This window comes from Scyliorhinus canicula, chromosome 11 (genome assembly GCF_902713615.1).
Source record: "Scyliorhinus canicula chromosome 11, sScyCan1.1, whole genome shotgun sequence".
NCBI lineage: Eukaryota > Metazoa > Chordata > Chondrichthyes > Carcharhiniformes > Scyliorhinidae > Scyliorhinus > Scyliorhinus canicula.
The window spans coordinates 4,316,757-4,327,857 of NC_052156.1; the positions used below are offsets into that span (position 1 = coordinate 4,316,757).

The window sequence follows — 11,101 nt, forward strand, 5'->3', positions numbered from 1 at the left end:
CACCCCCTAGAGAGAACTGGTAGGACATACACTGACCTGGACGGTGCTGAGGACTAGTCCAGCACACACCATTCCCATACCAGCAGTTATATAGGGCAGGAGGATCTGGCTGCAGATTGTCCATGACGATTCCTCCTTCAGCTGAACCACAGCCGCTTTCTCCCGTGTCCGTTCCTGCGCCGCCCTCTCCAATCCCCGCACGGGTATCTCATCTGTCTCTTTGTATTCGCCCCTCGCTCGAAGATTCTGCTGTGGTCGCTCAGCATCCTTCCACCTCCTTTCTCTTTTCCTCCTCTGTACCTTCCCATCATCCATCCCGCCCTTGGGAACAAATTAAAGAAAAAAACTAACCTCAAATGATTAAAATACAGAATTGAAAACTGGTCGGATGTATAGCACGCTCAGGGACAGCTTCCCCGTGTAATTGGGAACTTCCCAAGCTACTGGGAGTGGGACCCAATCTGAGAGTTCTAGCAGAGAGTGGGCAGAGGCCCGATGGGCCAAGTGGCCTCTTTCTGTGCTGTTTAACGAATAGATTGTCATGTTTGTGCAGAACCTGCTCCTCCCCAGACACACCGACTGCCGTCGTCCCCAAATAGCAGAAGAAAACCTGAATCTTTAAGCGTCTTTACAGAGAGGGGTGAGGGTGCGGAACGCAATCCCACAGGGGGGGAAGAGGGAAAAACACACAGAGGGAATAGAGGGGAGGGGAGGTGTGAGGGGAGAGGGGAGGGGGGAGGCTCGTGTAAAGGGGGGTGGGGGGGAAAAGAGTTCCCATTTTCACAGCAGCTATCACACCCTCGCCACCCCAAAGCCTTATTCAGCCAATGAAACGCTTTCGAGGCAGTCACAATGCAGGAAACTCAGCCACCGGCCTGCACACAGCAAGATCCCACACCCAGCAATGTGCGAATGACCCGACAATCTGTTTTACTGACGTTTGTTCTGGGATAAATACTGGCCCCAGGACAACGGGGAGGAGGAGATCTCACGGCCACTATTTCGAAGATGCTTTTGGAGTCAGCCTTGGGGTCCTGAGGTCAATGTAACCCTCAGCCGACACTTGAAATCAGATTACCTGGTTGATATCGCATGGCCGACTGCGGAATCTTCCTGTGCGCAAACTGGCACAATATTACACGTCAAGATGTACTTGAGTTGCAAAGCAGGTTGGGATCCTGTGAGGATGCGAAAGGTGCTATAGAAATGCACATTTTCTTTTTCCTTTCAAAGTTCTTTACCTCACCCTGAGTGTGGATAATCTCAATAACATCTGTTAAATGTGGAAGCTCTGAATCCAATGTTTCGCTTTGGTTATTACCTGGCAGCCCTGGTGTGGTTCGCCCAGGCTAAAACCCCAGCCGGAACCCAGGACACTGCGGATGAAAAGGGGGCTTCCATTTGACCTCAGTACCCTGGCTGGAGAGGGATGGGACTACCATTTGACCTCAGTGCCCTGGCTTTGGGGGGGGGGGGGGGCGGGCGGCTACCATTGGACCTCAGTACCCTGGCTGGAGAGGGGTGGGACTACCATTTGACCTCAGTACCCTGGCTGGAGGGGGTGGGGCTACCAATTGGCCTCAGTACCCTGGCTTGGGGGGGTGGCTACCATTTGGCATCAATACCCATGCTGGATCGGGGTGAGGCTGCCATCTGGCCTCAGTGCCCTGGCTGGAGGGGGTGGGGCTACCAATTGGCCTCAGTACTCTGGCTGGAGGGGGTGGGGTACCAATTGGCCTCAGTACCCTGGCTGGAGGGGGAACCCTGTCGGATTCCTGTCCCAGGTCTGGGGGTCTCTGATCCCGCCGGACTCTGCGATGCCTCCCACGGTCAAACAGCCCCTACTCCGGGGCTCGAATCCAGGGAGGAGGGAACTGACCGCGGGGGGAATGGGTCCAAATAACAAAATTAAAACAGACGCGAGTGCGGAGAGGAGGGGGTCAGTCACCTCCGAACTCCCAGAGTTTCTAAACTTGGGGATAACTTCTCCTGGTGGCGAGTTCCGGGAAACCTCCCACCCCTTCCGCTGCCCGTCTGCAAACTCCCCAAACCTCCAGCAAACTCTGCAGCAAACTGTCTGCGAACCAGCAACAAACTTCCCAAACCTGCAACAAATTCCCCAAATCTACACCAAACTCCCCAAACCCACAACAAACTCCCCAAACCCGCAACAAACTTCCCAAACCTGCAACAAACTCCCCAAACCCGCAACAAACTCCCCAAATCTACACCAAACTCCCCAAACCCACAACAAACTCCCCAAACCCACAACAAACTCCCCAAACCTACAACAAACTCCCCAAACCTACAACAAACTCCCCAAACCTACAACAAACTTCCCAAACCCGGAACAAACTCCCCAAACCCAACAGCAAACTCCCCAAACCCACAACAAACTCCCCAAACCCACAACAAACTCCCCAAACCTACAACAAACTCCCCAAACCTACAACAAACTCCCCAAACCTACAACAAACTCCCCAAACCCGCAACAAACTCCCCAAACCTACAACAAACTCCCCAAACCCGCAACAAACTCCCCAAACCTACAACAAACTCCCCAAACCTACAACAAACTCCCCAAACCTACAACAAACTCCCCAAACCTACAACAAACTCCCCAAACCTACAACAAACTTCCCAAACCTACAACAAACTCCCCAAACCTACAACAAACTCCCCAAACCTACAACAAACTCCCCAAACCTACAACAAACTCCCCAAACCCACAACAAACTCCCCAAACCCACAACAAACTCCCCAAACCCACAACAAACTCCCCAAACCTACAACAAACTCCCCAAACCTACAACAAACTCCCCAAACCTACAACAAACTCCCCAAACCTGCAACAAACTCCCCAAACCTGCAACAAACTCCCCAAACCTACAACAAACTCCCCAAACCCACAACAAACTCCCCAAACCTACAACAAACTCCCCAAACCTACAACAAACTCCCCAAACCTACAACAAACTCCCCAAACCCGCAACAACTCCCCAAACCTACAACAAACTCCCCAAACCTACAACAAACTCCCCAAACCTACAACAAACTCCCCAAACCTACAACAAACTCCCCAAACCCGCAACAAACTTCCGAAATCTACAACAAACTTCCCAAACCTACAACAAACTCCCCAAACCTACAACAAACTCCCCAAACCCGGAACAAACTCCCCAAACCCGGAACAAACTCCCCAAACCCACAACAAACTCCCCAAACCTACAACAAACTCCCCAAACCTACAACAAACTCCCCAAACCCACAACAAACTCCCCAAACCCACAACAAACTCCCCAAACCCACAACAAACTCCCCAAACCTACAACAAACTCCCCAAACCTACAACAAACTCCCCAAACCTACAACAAACTCCCCAAACCTGCAACAAACTCCCCAAACCTGCAACAAACTCCCCAAACCTACAACAAACTCCCCAAACCCACAACAAACTCCCCAAACCTACAACAAACTCCCCAAACCTACAACAAACTCCCCAAACCTACAACAAACTCCCCAAACCCGCAACAAACTCCCCAAACCTACAACAAACTCCCCAAACCTACAACAAACTCCCCAAACCTACAACAAACTCCCCAAACCTACAACAAACTCCCCAAACCCGCAACAAACTTCCGAAATCTACAACAAACTTCCCAAACCTACAACAAACTCCCCAAACCTACAACAAACTCCCCAAACCCGGAACAAACTCCCCAAACCCGGAACAAACTCCCCAAACCCACAACAAACTCCCCAAACCCGCAACAAACTCCCCAAACCCACAACAAACTCCCCAAACCTACAACAAACTCCCCAAACCTACAACAAACTCCCCAAACCTACAACAAACTTCCCAAACCCGGAACAAACTCCCCAAACCCACAACAAACTCCCCAAACCCACAACAAACTCCCCAAACCCACAACAAACTCCCCAAACCTACAACAAACTCCCCAAACCTACAACAAACTCCCCAAACCTACAACAAACTCCCCAAACCCGCAACAAACTCCCCAAACCTACAACAAACTCCCCAAACCCGCAACAAACTCCCCAAACCTACAACAAACTCCCCAAACCTACAACAAACTCCCCAAACCTACAACAAACTCCCCAAACCTACAACAAACTCCCCAAACCTACAACAAACTTCCCAAACCTACAACAAACTCCCCAAACCTACAACAAACTCCCCAAACCTACAACAAACTCCCCAAACCTACAACAAACTCCCCAAACCCACAACAAACTCCCCAAACCCACAACAAACTCCCCAAACCCACAACAAACTCCCCAAACCTACAACAAACTCCCCAAACCTGCAACAAACTCCCCAAACCTACAACAAACTCCCCAAACCCACAACAAACTCCCCAAACCTACAACAAACTCCCCAAACCTACAACAAACTCCCCAAACCTACAACAAACTCCCCAAACCCGCAACAAACTCCCCAAACCTACAACAAACTCCCCAAACCTACAACAAACTCCCCAAACCTACAACAAACTCCCCAAACCTACAACAAACTCCCCAAACCCGCAACAAACTTCCGAAATCTACAACAAACTTCCCAAACCTACAACAAACTCCCCAAACCTACAACAAACTCCCCAAACCTACAACAAACTCCCCAAACCTACAACAAACTCCCCAAACCCGGAACAAACTCCCCAAACCCGGAACAAACTCCCCAAACCCACAACAAACTCCCCAAACCCACAACAAACTCCCCAAACCTACAACAAACTCCCCAAACCTACAATAAACTCCCCAAACCTACAACAAACTCCCCAAACCTACAACAAACTCCCCAAACCTACAACAAACTCCCCAAACCTACAACAAACTCCCCAAACCTACAACAAACTCCCCAAACCTACAACAAACTCCCCAAACCTGCAACAAACTCCCCAAACCCGCAACAAACTCCCCAAACCCACAACAAACTCCCCAAACCTGCAACAAACTCCCCAAACCTGCAACAAACTTCCCAAACCTGCAACAAACTTCCCAAACCTACAACAAACTTCCCCAAACCTACAACAAACTCCCCAAACCTACAACAAACTCCCCAAACCTACAACAAACTCCCCAAACCTACAACAAACTCCCCAAACCCGCAACAAACTCCCCAAACCTACAACAAACTTCCCAAACCCGGAACAAACTTCCCAAACCTGCAACAAACTCCCCAAACCTACAACAAACTTCCCCAAACCTATAACAAACTCCCCAAACCTGCAACAAACTCCCCAAACCTACAACAAACTCCCCAAACCTACAACAAACTCCCCAAACCTACAACAAACTTCCCCAAACCTACAACAAACTCTCAGCAAACCTGCAACAAACTCCCCAAACCTACAACAAACTCCCCAAACCTACAACAAACTCTCAGCAAACCTGCAACAAACTTCCCAACCCGCAAAAAACTTCCCAAGCCTGCAACAATGTTCCCAAACCTTCAGCAAACTTCCTGGAGTCCCGCCACAGGTTCCCTACAAACCTCATGGTGAAATCTAACCAAAAGAAATTAGAGCCCGTTTTGGGTGGGATTAGTGGGGCCATTACCGATACTTGTACCGCTGGGAACGACCCCGGTCCCCAACAACACTCAGGTTTTTTTTGTGCCCCTTGTGGTGTGAGCGCCGATGTGGTCACCTGCGACTCTGGGAGCGTGTTGTCCTCTCCTTTGTCACCCCTTAGTGGATCCAGTGAGGGGACGGATCCTGCTGGGGTGGGGGCTGCGGTGAGGGTTCGCTGGTGGGAGTAAACAAGGTGAACGAGGCAACCGGGGGTGAGGGGGGGGGGGAGGAGCGGTATCAGGTCGGGTGTTGTGGGTGGGGACCCAGCGGGTGCCAGGTCCCGGAGGGAGACTGTGTCCTGTCGCCTGTCGGGGTGTGCCACGTAGGCGTACTATGCGTTTTCATGAACGAGGTGGACTTTCTCAACCAAGGGATCCGATTTATGACTCCTCGCATGCTTGCGGAGGAGGACGGGCCCAGGAACTGTCAGCCATGTTGGGAGCGAGACCCTGGAGGTGGACTTCCTAGGGAAGACAAACACACATTCGTGAGGGGTCTCATTAGTAGCGCTGCACAGGAGCGACCGGATGGAGTGGAGCGCGTCGGGGAGGACCTCCTGCCAGCGGGAGGCCGGGAGATTCCGAGACCGAAGGGCAAGCAGGATGGCCTTCCAGACCGTCCCGTTCTCCCTCTCCACCTGCCCGTTTCCCCAGGGGTTGTAGCTGGTCGTTCTGCTCGAGGTGATGCCCTTGCTGAGCAGGAACTGACGCAGCTCATCGCTCATGAAGGAGAATCCCCGATCGTTGTGGCTGGAGGTGGGGGAAACCGAACAGGGTGAAGATGCTGTGCAGGGCCTTGATGACCGTGGCAGATGTCATGTCGGGGCATGGGGTATTTAGAATTTAGAATTTAGAACAGTACAGCACAGAACAGGCCCTTCGGCCCTCGATGTTGTGCCGAGCAATGATCACCCTACTTAAACCCACGTAACCCGTATACCCGTAACCCAACAATCCCCCCATTAACCTTACACTAAGGGCAATTTAGCATGGCCAATCCACCTAACCCGCACATCTTTGGACTGTGGGAGGAAACCGGAGCACCCGGAGGAAACCCACGCACACACGGGGAGGACGTGCAGACTCCACACAGACAGTGACCCAGCCGGGAATCGAACCTGGGACCCTGGAGCTGTGAAGCATTGATGCTAACCACCATGCTACCGTGAGGCCCCGATAGCGAAAGGGAAACGGGAATACTCATCAATCACGTTCAGGAAGTACACGTTGCGGTCGGTGGAGGGGAGGGGTCCTTTGAAGTCCATGCTGAGGTGTTCAAAGGGGTGGGAGGCCTTCACCAAGTGCGCTCTATCTGGCCGGTAGAAGTGCGGCTTGCACTCCGCACAGACCTGGCAGTCCCTGGTCACAGTCCTGACCTCCTCAATGGAGTAGGGCAGGTTGCGGGCCTTGACAAAATGGAAGAACCAGGTGACCCCCGGGTGGCAGAGGTCATAGTTGGGAGCCCGGAGTCGGTCCACTTGTGCGCTGCCACATGTACCGCGGGATAGGGCATCAGGAGGCTCATTGAGCTTCCCCGAGCGATACAGGATCTCATAGTTATAGGTGGAGAGCTCGATCCTCCACCTCAAGATCTTGTCATTTTTGATCTTGCCCCGCTGCGGATTGTTAAACGTGAAGGCAACTGACCGTTGGTCAGTGAGGAGAGTGAATCTCCTGCCGGCCAGGTAATGCCGCCAATATCGCACAGCTTCTACAATGGCTTGGGCCTCCTTTTCGACAGAGGAGTGCCGAATTTCGGAGGCATAGAGGGTACGGGAGAAGAAAGCCACGGGTCTGCCCGCCTGGTTGAGGGTGGCGGCCAGAGCCACGTCTGATGAGTCGCTCTCCACCTGGAAGGGGAGAGACTCGTCGACCGCGTGCATCGTCCCCTTGCCGATGTCTGCCTTGATGCGGTTGAAGGCCCGGTGGGCCTCAGCCATCAGGGGGAAAACTGTGGACTTGATGAGTGGGCGGGGCTTCGTCCGCATAATTAGGGACCCACTGGGCGTCATAAGAGAAAACCCCCAGGCAACGTTTCAGGGCCTTGGGACAGTGGGGAGAGGGAGTTCCAGGAGGGGGCGCATGCGGTCAGGGTCGGGCCCTCGGACTCCATTTTCCACAACGCAGCCAAGGATGGCTAAACGGTTGGTGCGGAACACGCATTTCTCCTTATTGTAGGTGAGGTTGAGGAGTTTGGCGGTATGGAGGAATTTTTGGAGGTGTGCGTCATGGTCCTGCTGATCATGGCCGCAGATGGTGACGTTATCTAGGTACGGGAACGTGGCCCGGCAGCCTGTACTGGTCAACCATTCAAAGAACAAAGAACAAAGAAAATTACAGCACAGGAACAGGCCCTTCGGCCCTCCCAGCCTGCGCCAATCCAGATCCTTTATCTAAACCTGTTGCCTATTTTCCAAGGATCTACTTCCCTCTGTTCCCCGCCCATTCATATATCTGTCTATATGCATCTGAAGTGATGCTATCGTGCCCGCCTCTACCACCTCTGCTGGCAAAGCGTTCCAGGCACCCACCACCCTCTGCGTAAAAAGCTTTCCACGCACATCTCCCTTAAACTTTCCCCCTCTCACCTTGAAATCGTGACCCCTTGCAACTGACACCCCCACTCTTGGGAAAAGCTTGTTGCTATCCACCCTGTCCAGACCTCTCATAATTTTGTAGACCTCAATCAGGTCTCCACTCAACCTCCGTCTTTCCAATGAAACAATCCTAATCTACTCAACCTTTCTTCATAGCTAGCACCCTCCATACCAGGCAACATCCTGGTGAACCTCCTCTGCACCCTCTCGAAAGCATCCACATCCTTCTGGTAATGTGGCGACCAGAACTGCACGCCGTATTCCAAATGTGGCCTAACCAAAGTCCGATACAACTGTAACATGACCTGCCGACTCTTGTACTCAATACCACGTCCGATGAAGGCAAGCATGCCTTATGCCTTCTTGACCACTCTATCGACCTGTGTTGCCACCTTCAGGGTACAATGGACCTGAACTCCCAGATCTCTCTGTACATCAATTTTCCCCAAGACCCTTCCATTGACCATATAGTCCGCTCTTGAATTAGATCTTCCAAAATGCATCACCTCGCATTTGCCTGGATTGAACTCCATCTGGCCATTTCTCTGCCCAACTCTCCAATCTATCTATATTTTGCTGTATTCTCTGACAGTCCCCCTCGCTATCTGCAACTCCACCAATGTTAGTATCATCTGCAAACTTGCTCATCAGACCACTTATACCTTCGTCCAGATCATTTATGTATATCACAAACAACAGTGGTCCGAGCACGGATCCCTGTGGAACACCACTAGTCACCTTTCTCCATTTTGAGACACTCCCTTCCACCACTACTCTCTGTCTCCTGTTGCCCAGCCAGTTCTTTATCCATCTAGCTAGTACACCCTGAACCCCATACAACTTCACTTTTTCCATCAACCTGCCATGGGAAACTTTATCAAATGCTTTACTGAAGGCCATGTATATGACATCTACAGCCCTTCCCTCATCAATTAACTTTGTCACTTCCTCAAAGAATTATATTAGGTTTGTAAGACATGACCTTCCCTGCACAAAACCATGCTGCCTATCACTGATAAGTCTATTTTCATCCAAATGTGAATAGATCCTATCCCTCAGTATCTTCTCCAACAGTTTGCCTACCACTGACGTCAAGCTCACAGGTCTATAATTCCCTGGATTATCCCTGCTACCCTTCTTAAACAAAGGGACAACATTAGCAATTCTCCAGTCCTCCGGGACCTCACCCGTGCTCAAGGATGCTGCAAAGACATCTGTTAAGTCCCCAGCTATTTTGTCCATCGCTTCCCTCAGTAACCTGGGATAGATGCCATCTGGCCCTGGGGACTTGTCCACCTTAATGCCTTTTAGAATACCCAAAACCTCCCCCTTCCTTATGCCGACATGATCTAGAGTATTTAAACAGCCATCCCTAGCCTCAACATCTCCTGTACACCCTCCTCTTGTATATCCTCCTCCTGTATATCCTCCTCCTGTACATCCTCCTCCTGTACACCCTCCTCCTGTACACGCTCCTCCTGTACACCCTCCTCCTGTACATCCTCCTCCTGTACACCCTCCTACTGTACACCCTCCTGTACATCCCCCTGATGGAACCATCAATTCAACAGACACGTGTTTCCGAAGTGAATATAGGCTTTAATCGACTTACTTCAGAGCCAGCCTGTTACCTGTTGATGAACTCGAAGTGACCCAGGCTGACTCTGGACATGGATACTTATACAGCTGCACTAGGGGGAGGAGTCGTGGGCGGAACCAAAGGTGGAGCCCAGTACAAGTTCCTCAGTGCTCCCAGCGCTACTCCCCCTAGTGGTAGGATGGCGCTACTGTGCTTACAATAACAGTGTGAATTATTATATACATTCATATATTACATTCACCACATTCACCCCCTGCAAAAAAATCAAGTCCGCGAGGGTGGTGGTCTAGTCTATAATGTCAGTCTGTCCGGCAGTCGGATTGTCCGCTGAGATCTATGGAGCACCGGGGTTGCAGCCTCTTGCGGTGGCTGAACGGGTGTAGTGTGTTGGGGTACGATGGGGGACTCCAGGGAGGGTTGTCTTCGAGCTTCATACTCTCCTGGTTCGACCGGGGACTGGGGGCGCTGGGGGCTGGCCGGCGCGGGGGCGCGGAACTGGTGGAGCGAGCTTGTGGACTTGGGAGCGCAAGGGGGCGGCAGCATGGGGTGTAAGGTGAGAGGTCCTTCTGTGGGGGTAGAGGGGGTGCTGGATCTGGTGGGTGCCAGGTCCCGGAGGGATACAGTGTCCTGACGGCCGTCAGGTAACTCGACGAAGGCGTACTGGGGGTTGGAGTGGAGCAGGCGCACCTTCTCAACAAGGGGGTCGGTTTTGTGCCCCCTGACGTGTTTCCTCAGGAATACGGGGCCCGGCGTCCTCAGCCATGCCATCATCAGACACGTGTTTCCGAAGTGAATCTAGGCTTTAATCGACTTACTTCAGAGCCAGCCTGTTACCTGTTGATGAACTCGAAGTGACCCAGGCTGACTCTGGACACGGATACTTATACAGCTACACTAGGGGAGAGGAGTCATGGGCGGAACCAAGGGTGGAGCCCAGTACAAGTTCCAAAGTGCTCCTAGCGCTACTCCCCCTAGTGGTAGGATGGCGCTACTGCGCTTACAATAACAGTGTGAATTATTATATACATTCATATATTACATTCACCACACCCCCTCCTGTGCACCCTCCTCCTGTACATCCTCCTCCTTACACCCTCCTGTACACCCTCCTCCTGTACACCCTCCTCCTGTACATCCTCCTCCTGTACACGCCCCTCCTGTACACCCTCCTCCTGTACACGCCCCTCCTGTACACCCTCCTCCTGTACACCCTCCTGTACACCCTCCTCCTGTACATCCTCCTCCTGTACACGCCCCTCCTGTACACCCTCCTCCTGTACACGCCCCTCCTGTACACCCTCCTCCTGTACA

The 11,101-nt window shown here is 52.0% G+C and overlaps 1 long non-coding RNA gene across 1 annotated transcript in view; it reads right to left on the reverse strand.

The window, feature by feature from the left end:
• LOC119973656 overlaps window positions 1-1,979 on the reverse strand; it is a 16,828-nt gene extending 14,849 nt beyond the window's left edge. The window contains exons 1-2 of the long non-coding RNA XR_005462362.1: window positions 1,079-1,979; window positions 33-321 (exon numbers count right to left, since the gene is read on the reverse strand). This is a non-coding gene — a long non-coding RNA (uncharacterized LOC119973656). The remainder of the gene's footprint in view (window positions 1-32; window positions 322-1,078) is intronic.
• Between the last annotated feature and the right edge of the window lie 9,122 nt (window positions 1,980-11,101).